This window comes from Procambarus clarkii, unplaced genomic scaffold (genome assembly GCF_040958095.1).
Source record: "Procambarus clarkii isolate CNS0578487 unplaced genomic scaffold, FALCON_Pclarkii_2.0 HiC_scaffold_136, whole genome shotgun sequence".
Lineage (NCBI taxonomy): Eukaryota > Metazoa > Arthropoda > Malacostraca > Decapoda > Cambaridae > Procambarus > Procambarus clarkii.
In genome coordinates, this window is record NW_027189169.1 from 1159333 (window position 1) to 1173021 (window position 13689).

Here is a 13689-nt window from a genome sequence, read left to right on the forward strand (position 1 = left end):
GTCTGTTAAGCATACAGCCCGCCCTACTGCAAGTCAGTGGTTGACAAATGGAATGCATTAGGAAGTGATATGGGAGGCTGACTCCATACACAGTTTCAAGTGTGGATATGATAAAGCCCAATAGGCTCAGGAATCTGTACACCTGTTGATTGACGGTTGAGAGGCGGGACCAAAGAGCCAGAGCTCAACCCCCGCAAGCACAACTAGGTGAGTACAGGTCATAAGCGAGTCGACGATGAATGCGTGTTTATCTGTGTGGTATCACTGCATTTCACTAGTCTGTGAATGTGAGCTTCACATACACCACACATTTAGTTATTGTGTGATAATATTATTGTGCATGTTATTGCCTGTCCTATTGACAGTGTATTTGTTGATTTATTGCATACCATCATTACCGAGTATCCGGTTGGAACTCTTGTGATCCCTTTGCATACCGGCAGTTAGGTTGCCGTGTTAATGATTGGCTGTCAACTGTGTTAAGTTAGGTGTTTCTCCACGAGTGGATACGAGTCATTTAGCCAGACGTCAAGTCTTGCTAATACAACCATAGCTTTGCTGATGCCAATCTAAAGTAAATCAAGCACCCTGTACTCACCTAGTTGTGTTTGCAGGGGTTGAGCTCTGGCTCTTTGGTCCCTCCTCTCAACCGTCAATCAACAGGTGTACAGATTCCTGAGCCTACTGGGTATCATATCTACACTTGAAACTGTGTATGGAGTCAGCCTCCACCACATCACTTCCTAATGCATTCCATTTGTCAACCACTCTGACACTAAAAAAGTTTTTTCTAATATCTCTGTGGCTCATTTGGGCACTCGGTTTCCACCTGTGTCCCCTTGTGTTAAATAGACTGTCTTTATCTACCCTATCAATTCCCTTCAGAATCTTGAATGTGGTGATCATGTCCCCCCTAACTCTTCTGTCTTCCAGCGAAGTGAGGTTTAATTCCCGTAGTCTCTCCTCGTAGCTCATACCTCTCAGCTCGGGTACTAGTCTGGTGGCAAACCTTTGAACCTTTTCCAGTTTGGCCTTATCCTTGACTAGATATGGACTCCATGCTGGGGCTGCATACTCCAGGATTGGCCTGACATATGTGGTATACAAAGTTCTGAATGATTCTTCACACAAGTTTCTGAATGCCGTTCGTATGTTGGCCAGCCTGGCATATGCCGCTGATGTTATCCGCTTGATATGTGCTGCAGGAGACAGGTCTGGCGTGATATCAACCCCCAAGTCTTTTTCCTTCTCTGACTCCTGAAGAATTTCCTCTCCCAGATGATACCTTGTATCTGGCCTCCTGCTCCCTACATCTATCTTCATTACATTACATTTGGTTGGGTTAAACTCTAACAACCATTAGTTCGACCATTCCTTCAGCTTGTCTAGGTCTTCTTGAAGCCTCAAACAGTCCTCTTCTGTTTTAATCCTTCTCATAATTTTAGCATCGTCCGCAAACATTGAGAGAAATGAATCGATACCCTCTGGGAGATCATTTACATATATCAGAAACAAGATAGGACCAAGTACAGAGCCCTGTGGGACTCCACTGGTAACTTCACGCCAATCGGAGGTCTCACCCCTCGCCGTAACTCTCTGCTTCCTATTGCTTAGATACTCCCTTATCCACTGGAGCACCTTACCAGCTACACCTGCCTGTCTCTCCAGTTTATGTACCAGCCTCTTATGCGGTACTGTGTCAAAGGCTTTCCGACAATCCAAGAAAATGCAGTCCGCCCAGCCCTCTCTTTCTTGCTTAATCTTTGTCACCTGATCGTAGAATTCTATCAAGCCTGTAAGGCAAGATTTACCCTCCCTGAACCCATGTTGGCGATTTGTCACGAAGTCCCTTCTCTCCAGATGTGTTACCAGGTTTTTCTCACGATCTTCTCCATCACCTTGCATGGTATACAAGTCAAGGACACTGGCCTGTAGTTCAGTGCCTCTTGCCTGTCGCCCTTTTTGTATATTGGGACCACATTCGCCGTCTTCCATATTTCTGGTAGGTCTCCCATCTTTAGTGACTTACTATACACTATGGAGAGTGGCAAGCAAAGTGCCTCTGCACACTCTTTCAGTATCCATGGTGAGATCCCATCTGGACCAACAGCCTTTCTAACATCCAGATCCAGTAGGTATTAGTGTGTATTAGTGGTTAAGTTAGTAAATAAACTACTGTTAACCTTTATGCGGTGTTTCCGTTGAACCACTTCTGAATACTGCCAATCAAATATTACACAAGCCTTCAGCTCCAAGTGTCTTCAACACCGAGTTGCCTATAAGTCACAAACTATAAATGTGATGAGGACCCTAGGAGTCCCTTAAAGTGTTAAATCATTGAGGAGATTCCAACGATCAACGTGGAGCAGGACCAGGTGAGACTAGTCAGAGAAGAGACCCTCAAGGACTCTTAACTCGACCTTGCTCCCAGGCCCTGTACGGTTGCTCTCGTATTTTTCTATTCTGCTAATTCCGACAGCTTCGTGAAGCGTCTGCCACATGTACATTGGCGACGTACGCATTGCAGTCATGAAAGCAAAAACGAAACACCCCACAACTATCTCCAAACAGTAAACATTATGATGCCAGAACACTTCTTCGTTGACTACTCATAAACATTCATATATGCAGCTTAACTTGCATTCACTGGAAAGGCAAAGAGTTAGGGGTGACATGATAGAGGTTTACAAGTGGATGAATGGACATAACAAAGGGGATATTAATAAGGTATTAAAAGTACCAACACAAGACAACACGAAACAATGGGTATAGATTAGATAACTTTAGATTTAGGAAAGACTTGGGTAAATACTGGTTCGGTAACAGGGTTGTTGATTTGTGGAACCAATTACCGCGTAACGTGGTGGAGGTGGGGTCCCTCGATTGTTTCAAGCGTGGGTTGTACATGTTTGTGTGTGGGATTGGGTGGTTATAAATAGGAGCTGCCTCGTATGGGCCAATAGGCCTTCTGCAGTTACCTTGTTCTTATGTTCTTTTTTTTTAATTTTTATTTAAATACCTGCCATGCAAGCACAGTACCCCAGGGGCCAGATTCACGAAGCAGTTACGCAAGCACTTACGAACCTGTACATCTTTTCTCAATCTTTGGCGGCTTTGTTCACAATTATTAAACAGTTAATGAGCTCTAAAGCACCTGGAGGGTGTTTATAACAATAACAACAGTTGATTGGGAAGTTTTCATGCTTGTAAACTGTTTAATAAATCTAACCAAAGCCATCAAAGATTGAGAAAAGATGTACACGTTCGTAAGTACTTGCGTAACTACTTCGTTAATCTGGCCCCAGGTCTTGTGGCACCTTGTTTTTTACCACGTATACAAATTACATATTTAGAAATTGGATAGAACAGCAATATTTGAAAAGTTAGATCAAATAAATGCGGAAATAAATTAGAGACCAAGATTTAATTTTAAAAGAATATATTGCTAATAAATGTAGGGTTCCGTCTAGGCAATAAACAGTTACATGTACAGTTTTCACAAATTAACAAATGTTCCTTGTCGAAATGCCGGTGTACAATCTGAACTTGCATTTTAAAACTGGTATTTTGCTACTCCTGAACACTAAGGCTATAACAAGCAGACTAACACCTGGGGAACTTATTGACTGCTAGGTGACAGGAGCATTAGGTGATACAACGCGCTGAACCATTTATCCTGCCTGGGATTCGAACCCAAATTCTTGACCGAGTCGAGAACAAACCCGACTGTACTACCTAGACCCTATAGTGAAGATTACACAATACTAACGGTATTAGTCTGCTCGACAATGCTGCCCGTTACCCCTGAAATACTACTGTGGGGTATTCTGACCACGAAACTCTTACGAGTATACTACATGGCGTTTACCATTTACTCCCGATTTATTATGCGCTTACATTACCAACTTTGGAAATAGGGGCAGCGGGAAGCCAACATCAACTCTGACCTATAAGGCATATCTACTGTTATTACAACTGGCAAGTTAACTCCAAAATGCGTTACAATTAACAAACAACATGCAACAACCGACATTCCCTTCCTAACTCGCCTCCCGGTAACTTGAAAAGGCAAAAACCTAAGACATTTTCTTTTGTGGGAGAATGCCGTGGCTTCGGAGCAACAGGCGTAGTCATCTTATATCCGTCATCATCCGAGCTAATAATAACTGTACACGCAGGACATTGTAACCCTCAACACCAAATACTACTGAAGATCAATTTCTGAGTGGCAAATAATAAATATACGAACTGCTGTTGGACAATGGTGATAAACTAGAGAGCGGCCAGCTGGCGGTGCTCACCTCTGCGGCAGGTGGTGGGAGGACGGCCTCTTGCTCACCATAACAAACCTTCAAGGGATACCATTTTTCATTAATTTTAAACGAGAGTAAATAACCAATTTATAATTTAGTATAATGTTATTTTTTATTTTTTATTTAAATACAAACAATTCTCTTTCACAGCTGTCAGTATCAGGTTATATTTAAAAACCTAGAATACAAATGACGCATGGCGGGATTTTTAAACAGTATTGGCGGGCTTTTGATCCAACATATCTTGTTATGGCAAATTAACAATACATACGCCACATATTTTATTTATATGCTGTTAAAAAACTGTTTACTGTGAAACATGTTCAACAAAGTACCAGCCAGAGGTTCTGTAAACATCGCAAGTGTTCTTGTCCAGCGTTTTTTTTTTCTACCACAGACGTGGCCACACATTTACAATGCTAATCAGCATATATACATTTTCTTCTGTCCTCCATGGACAGGGTTAGAGAAGTGTTAAACATATAGTTCAAGGGTTTATTGCACACTCAACCACAGAAGGTTTATAAATGGTTTTAGAAGGTTTATAAATCTTGTTTATCTGTATCTTTTGCTACCCAGTCTCCCAATCTTTATGTACCCATTCTGAACATCTTTACCATTGTGATCATTGCTGTCTTATATGTGCTGTCAATCTGCTGTATGGTGTCTATTAATCTTGTTTAAATTACTAATCAAGCTGTCAATGTAATCAATCAGAGCTTTAATATAACAATGTGCTTTATTATACTTACTTATCTCTCTCATCTCATTTTTCTCTTGTAATGTATCTTTATCATTTATCAATTCTGATTGAAATTACCTACTTAAAATTATCTGCTAGATTAAAGACCTGCCCGAAACGCTGCGCGTACTAGTGACTTTACAAGAATGTAAATACTGTACTATTCAATGTATTCTCACAAACCCAATGTACCTTCTTGTATATATATAAATAAATAAATAAATAAATAAATAAATAAATAAATAAGGCGATTCGGTGCTTTTAAAATGCTAAGCTAACCTACATACGTAAATACATAGATACACAGATTTACGTATGCCCTACATAAAGTGTTTGATGTGTCTTTTACATAGTGTCATTAATGTACATTCACAAAGGTGAAATGTAATTCTGATCAGCTTCCATATATACTTTATACCTGTAGCGAGTAGATTATCTAATATACTATATTATATATTAGATATATAATATCTAATAGAGTAGAGTATCAATAATATACTCGCTCCAAATGCATTGTTAATATTCCTGTCAACCTTTGGAGATGAATGAGGTGAGGCGTTGCCCGGGCAACACGGTGAGGTGTTGCCCGAGCATATAAGCAGCAGAATAGCAAACATTAACTAGTCTACTTTCAAGTGTGGTCTAGAGCAGACATTTGCGAGATACTGTACCGACGCTCAGTGCGCTCAACTCACACCAAAGTATCACCTGTGTACTTCTGTATATTCGACCAAATATATATATAGTATCTTAGTGTCTGTGTTTATTGTCACCATACTTTACGTAACAATAGAACCGTTACATTGGTGACCCAGTGAGTGAAAAAGAACACCTAGTCACAAACTAGATCTTCGTCATGGATTTATCTACCAGGTTTCCAGCATACAACGCAGATGAGCCAGAATTTTGGTTCATGCAGATGGAGGCTATTTTCGACCTTCACGAAATTTCGACTGAGAAAGCCCGATATGCCTGTACCCTGCCAACACTTACCTCGGAGGCTATGCACACTGCCTCCGCTGTCATCACCGCACCATCACCGGACACCAGGACGTACACTGCATTGAAGGCCGCTCTTCTACAGGCAGCAATGAAACGCCGCATTCAACAAAGGGACCAACTCCTCACTGACAAAAGATTAGCAGACAAAACACCAGCTCAGCTTCTGCGGCATATTCAGTATGTGATGCATACTGCAACTGGCCCAGCCCCCAGCGAGATTGTGAGATCACTGTGGATACAACTCTGTCTAAAACACATTCAACCGGCCCTATTCAGTATGGCTGACGACACCCCATTAGCCCAGCTGGCTACACTGGCAGACCGGCTTCATACGACGTCTGATAACGCTACGTTGTCCCATCCCAGTGTAACACAGCAGACTACAGACACCCAACAACTCGACGTCCTCCAGAACCGGCGTTTCTTCCACCCAGGGAGGACGTATCCTCCCTGGGTGGAAGGGAGGATACGTATCACCCAGAACCATGCGAATCCAGTATCAGTCTCTAGGCGACAATGAGAACATCGGGGAGAACTTTGTTCTTACCACCAGAAGTTCGGACACCAAGCCCGCAACTGTAGGGCTCCTTGTTCCTGGTCGGGAAACTACTTCGGCGAGGACTGTTAACGGCCAGTAACCCCGCCATTTCAAACACTACATATCTGACATCATAACCAAACGCCGTTTCCTCGTTGACACAGATGCAGCAGCTAGTGTGTTGCCTCCCCCACTGGTCAAACCAACCCGTACTCCTGGTTTGGACTTACGAGCCGCCAATGGTACGTCCGTCCGTACATATGGGACCCGCGCCCTGGTTCTCGAGTTCGCCTCTCTGGGTCGCTTTACGTGGACTTTCCTCATAGCGGATGTGGAACAACCCATTCTTGGATGGGATTTCCTGCAACACCATCGACTTATTGTGGATCCCGCAGGTGCAGTACTTCGAGCCTCTCCTAGTACCTCTACACAAGTTAACATCGTCACCCCAGTCGCATCTACGGAACTTCAAGCACTCCTGGATGAATTCAAAGATGTGACCCAACCCGCCAGCCCTCGACCAGAGGTGCAACATACGATTACGCATCACATTACTACAACGGGAGCACCTACCTTCGCCAGACCACGCCGCCTGGCACCGGAACGACTGGCGGTAGCACGTGCTGAATTCAATAAGCTACAGGAGGCGGGAATAATCCGCCCTTTGAACAGTCCATGGGCTTCACCTCTCCATATGGTCCCGAAAACAGCCCGTAGGGGAATGGCGCCCCTGCGTAGACTACAGGGCTCTCAACGTTCGTACTCTGCCGGATCGCTACCCAATACCACACATCCAGGATTTCTCACAGGGATTCAGTGGTTCAGGGAATCAGTGGTTCAAAAAGTTGTGCCTAGTCCTCGAGTCACAAAATTCTATCATCTTGAGTCTTCTCAACGAGAATCTAGCGAACCGCGCTAATCTCCAACAACAACAACAAGAAATAACCCTCCTCCGCGAGGATATTAGAAACTACAAGGCTAGCCAAGACCAACTACAGCATGATTTGAATGATCTCCATGAGGAAAACAACCTTCGGAAAACTGATGAAGCCTTAAAAAAGCAGGAGGAAGCTCTCAGCAAAATGACTGCATGTATCAGTACATTTTCAGCTCAACGTTCCGTCTCCCAGGAGGAACAAGACCAGCAAAAGCTGCTAGACTCTGTTATCGTGTCGTCCCAAGATATACCTGTGGAACATGAAGGTGAAAATTGTTTCGAAATAGCTCAGGATCTCTTAAAAAACAAATTGCAGCTCAATCTAAACAAAACTGACGTTATTGCTGCCTACAGAGTAGGCAAAAAGAATCCATCTGGTCTAAATCAACGGAAAATTCGCCTGAAGCTGTCTTCCCAGTTCACGAAATCCAATCTAGTCCGGACAGCTGCATCCCAACGGAAGGGATTATACATCAACGAGTGCTTGACCAGGAACAGACAGCAAATCCTCTACCGCCTGCGTCAAATCCGTCAACAAAACCCAGATGCTATTCATCAGTGCTTCGTTAGAGATGGTCTGATAAAGGTGAGAAAAACCGCAGAGGGCAAAATGTTTACTATTACTAGAGAAGAAAACCTCAACACTTTCCTCTCCCAATGTGGTTTGTCTCACCTTATTATCACTCCCAGTGAATTAACTTAATTAACCCCCTGTCATCTAGTGGGGCTATAGGTATCCTAAGTCTCCTTGGTTCATTTTCTGACTTAATTTTTAACTTACTCTTACCTAGTCATTTACCGAAATTATTTAATTGAGTTATTAAGTAGTTCTTCAGGTCTTTTTAATTATACAGTCATTACTGAACTATCTATAGTTATTAATCATTAGCTTAAATTTGCCTATGTTTATTATTCAACTTTTCTTTGATTTCATTTATTACCTAGGTTGCCTAGCCTTGCCATGCTCCCTTACTCCATTGTACCCCTGGCTTTGCCTGCATCTCAAATTGCAAATTGTTACTTACAGTGTACCTGTGAGTACTCGTAAGCAATCTACCTCATTTTTGCTCAATTTGTTTTTTTTTTTGTATTGCTTAGTCTTGCTTATATTTTTTGTTTTGTATTTCCATATCTTGTGTTTTGTATAGTCCATGTTTACATGTTTTTTCTTTAATCTCATTAATTGCCTAGGTTGCCTAGCCTAGCCATACTCCCTTACTCCATTGTACCCCTGTAAGCCCCTTTTGTGTTTGTTTTGTACAGTATTGTGTATATATTTTTCCCTATTTTATAGCTTTTTTCTACTTATTTCTGATTCTACAATCAGCTTTTTTTATGCAGTCAAGTATAGACCCAGAACTTAACCTCTTATCCACTATCTATGACAATAATCACTTTAATGATCTAAATTGCAGATATTTTGCAGCACATGATGTAAACAATGTATTAACTCATAATCACAATATCTCTGTAATCAATTTGAACGTTAGATCCCTAGGTAAACACTTCGATGATGTTAGTGCCTTGATTGAAACTATTGGCAACAAATTCTCTTTTATTATACTTACTGAAACATGGTTGAAAGAGGATACTACTCAACTCTTTAACATGCCTAACTACTCAGCAATTCACAACTGTCGTCAACTTCAGAGAGGTGGTGGCACTGCTCTTTACTACCACCAAGAACTAACATGCTTAAAAGAAATTAGAACTAGAGACTGCTATGGGGAGTATATCTTCGCCAGCTTCAGAGTCAAGGGTGCCGAGTCTGTCCTGTCTGTGGGTGCAGTCTATAGAATTCCCAACACTGATGTGTCTGTATTCAACTCAAACCTTAGAAATCTAATACTTGATAACAGACTGAACAAAAACCACCTAATTATCGCAGGGGACTTTAATATTGACCTCTGCGAGCCAGAACACCCTACTGCTGTTAGCTTCCTCAACTGTATGAATTCCTGCCTCCTCATACCCTTAATCACTAGACCTACTAGAATCACTGATAGCACTGCCACGACTCTAGATCACATCTGGACCAACATAACCTCTCCGCTTACTTCAGGTATAATCACCGATAGCACTACAGACCACTACCCCACATTTCTCTTAACTAACATTAGCAAACCACCTCTAGAAACAAGGGAGTTAAGCTTTAGGCTGCACAATGAAACTGCTATAAACAATTTTATAACTGCTGCTGATAATGTCAACTGGGAGTCCGAGTTAGGTAACATAGGGGACATCAACCTAGCAGTGCAATCTTTTCTACAAACAACTCTTAGCTTTTATAACACCCACTGTCCTAGGCTTACAAAACAAGTCACAAGCAAAAGGCTTAACAATCCTTGGCTTACAAAGGGAATACTGAAATCCATTAACAAAAAACACGACCTTGAGAAGAAGTATAGGTTAGGAATTGTCTCCAAAGAATTCTCAAAGAATTACTCATTATTGCTATCTAAGATAATTAGACGAGCCAAAACTAAATACTACGAAGATAAATTTACTCAAATAAAGAGCAACATTAAACAAACTTGGAGCACAATTTCACAAATATTGGGATCAAAGAAATCTTTAAATAACAAACCGACTCTCCTGTCTAATAACGATGGTCAGCTTTCAGCCTCTGATTCTGCTATTGAGTTCAATAGGTTCTTCTCTTCCATTGGTTCATCCCTTGCAAATGATATTCCATCTTCCAGTACTGACATTAAGGACTATCTTACAGGTAACTATCCACAGTCTCTGTACCAAAAGCCTATTAACTCCACTGACGTCAATGAGATAATCCTTTCCCTTAAAACCAAGTCTGGTGCCCTTGAGGAGATACCAACTTTAATTTACAAAAAAGCCTCCAGATCTTTAGCCCCTGCTATTGCTTTGCTCTTCAACAAGTCACTTGAACTCCAAACCTTTCCAGATATTCTAAAAAAAGCGAGAGTAACGCCTGTCCACAAATGTGGTGACCCCACAGATGTTAACAACTACAGACCTATATCAATCCTGCCAAACTTGTCAAAAATTTTTGAAAAACTTATATACAAGCAGCTTTACTCATATCTAGCCAAACTGAATATACTTAGCCCTTGCCAATATGGCTTCAGACCCAAAAAAAGCACTAACGATGCACTTATTAGTATGCTTAACTCGATTCATACAGCTCTTGATAAAAAGGAGTTCCCTGTTGGGTTATTTGTGGACCTGCGTAAAGCTTTTGATACTGTCAACCACCATAACCTTCTTCTTAAATTACATCATTATGGAGTCAGAGGACACTCCCTACAATACCTCGAGTCCTACCTTACTGACAGGCTCCAATATGTTTCTGTGAATAATACAATTTCTCCCACCCTACCCATCAACATTGGTGTTCCTCAGGGCAGCATACTTGGCCCTCTCCTCTTTCTCATCTACATTAATGACCTTCCAAATGCCTCCCAACACCTCAAACCAATTCTATTTGCTGACGACACAACCTTCATTTACTCCAGTCCTGACCCTCTTGCTCTAAATGCCACAGTAAATACTGAGCTAAATAAAGTCCATCTTTGGCTAACTGCCAACAAACTCACCCTTAACATTGACAAAACCTTCTATATTCTGTTTGGCAATAAATCCTCTAGTCTTATAAATCTCAAAATAAACAATACCCAAATTTGTAACAAATTAGATGGCAAATTCCTTGGCATTCTCATTGACCACAAGCTGAATTTCCAGGGACACATTCTAAATATATCAAAAAAAGTTTCAAAAACTGTGGGCATTCTTTCTAAGATCAGATATTATGTACCACGCCCTGCCCTGGTGACTCTCTATTACTCCCTTATCTATCCTTATCTCAACTATGGTATTTGTGCTTGGGGTTCTACTACCCAAAATCACTTACGTCCTCTAATTACCCAACACAAAGCCGCTATTAGAACAATATCCAACTCTGGCCCCAGACATCACTCGGTACCCCTACTCAAATCTCTTAATATGTTAGATATTAAGTCACTGCACATTCTCTCATGTGTATTATACATATATAAAACGCTAAACTATAATGCCAATCCTGATCTTAAAAGCCTCATAGAAGGTTGTAACAGAACCCATGAGCACCACACCAGAAATAAATACAGTTTTGATATTCCTAGAGTACGTCTTAATCAAACTAGAAATGCTCTGCAAATCAAGGGGCCCAGAATGTGGAATGACCTTCCCAACCATGTTAAAGACTGTACCTCTCTCAACCAGTTTAAGATAAAAACTAAACACTACCTAATAAATTCCCTGTAATCTACCTCACTCCTCTATTGTCAACCCATGTCTGTTATTTTCTTTTTTTTTTTTTTTTTTTTAATCAACACTGTTTGTCAACCTATTGTATTTGTGCTGCTTTTTCAGTCATGTTCCCCCTTTTTTTTATCTTTATTTGTATTTGTTCTCAACATCTTTTATTCTTTATGCTCAATTAGTATTAAGTTCTAGATATTAATGTTTTTCTTGCCCGAAACGCATTGCGTAATAGTGGCTTTAGGCATTGTATGTACTAGCTCTATCTATATATCAATCCATTAATGTAACATCACTTGTATGTATATACCTTACCTGAATAAACATCTGAATCTGAACATCTGAATCTGGATTGAGCAACGCAACCATTTTTTCGAGAATTGGCCTTGTGCGGGCATTTCACCAGATCCCTGTGGAACCGGCAGACATTCCGAAAACAGCGATCACAACACCTTTTGGACTGTTTGAATTCGTCCGGATGCCTTTTGGTCTACGAAATGCAGCCCAGACATTCCAACGACCAAGTAGTTAAGGACCTTCCTTTTTGCTACGCCTACATTGACGATCTGCTGGTGGCCAGTACATCACCAACAGAACATCTGCTACACCTCCGACTCCTTCTCACCCGTCTGCGCAACTTCGGCTTGCAGCTCAACTCCGAGAAGTGTATTTTCCATGTTCCAGAGCTGGATTTCTTGGGACACCGTGTGTCAGCAGCAGGGGTCCAACCACTAGAGAAGAAAATCGAGGCAATCAAGGAATTCCCGCGCCCATCTACTCCAAAGAAGTTGCAAGAATTTGCAAGTGTAGTGAATTTTTATCATCGATTCATCCCACATTGTTCGGACATCTTGCGACACTTATACGACCTCTTACGTGGTCGGAAACTCACGTCCCGTCTTCCGTTGGAGTGGACTCCCCAGGCAGAGACAGCATTCACCTACATAAAACACAAGCTGGCGGAATTCACCTTGCTCGCACACCCAGTGTCTGACGCTCCCACCAATCTCTCTACCGACGCTTCAAACACAGCAATTGGTGCTGTACTACAACAGCTCATTGAAGGAGAATGGCGCCCAATTGCATTCTTTTCAGCGCGCCTGTCACCCACTGAAGAGAAGTACAGCACTTTTGATAGGGAACTGCTCGCCATCTACTCAGCCATACAACATTTCCGGCATTTTCTCGAGGGGCGGAACTTCCACATCCTCACAGACCACAAACCTCTCACTTATGCGCTGGCGGCCAAGGGTGATGCTCACTCTCCTCGAGTAGCCAACCACCTGGGATTTATTTCGCAATTTACCTCGGATATCCGTCATGTCAAAGGAACTAATAATGTCATAGCCGATGCACTGTCTCGACCCACCATAAACCACGTCGTGACAAACCCAGCTCAGGTGGACTATTGTGTAATCAGTAAGGCCCAACGGGAAGACCCTGATCTGCAGCGATTACGAACATCTGACACAGCTCTCCGGTTCATCGAGATTCCCATGGAAGGTGGCGGAAGTGTAATCTGTGACACCTCACGGACGGGAGCACTTAGGCTCTACATGTCCAGCTTGGTGAGAAACCAAAATATTAACAGACCTTCATTTTACCAAATGCTGTGGAGTGTTCTTATGTACCAGGTAGTGATCCAAACAAACAGGAAAGTAGAGCTAATTGGAGAAGCCACACCCGATTGATAAAGATTAAGCCACCCAAGAGGTGGCACGGGCATGAATAGCCCGTAAGTGGTACATTTTTTTTTCTCAGTATTCTGAGGTTGCATTTAACCATCAAGCTGTTATCGCGGGGGAGGATACTGCTTCACAGTCTTTATGAGGGTGTCCAGCTGCTGGACACCTTTGTTGACCAGGAGAGTGGCTGTGTTGAT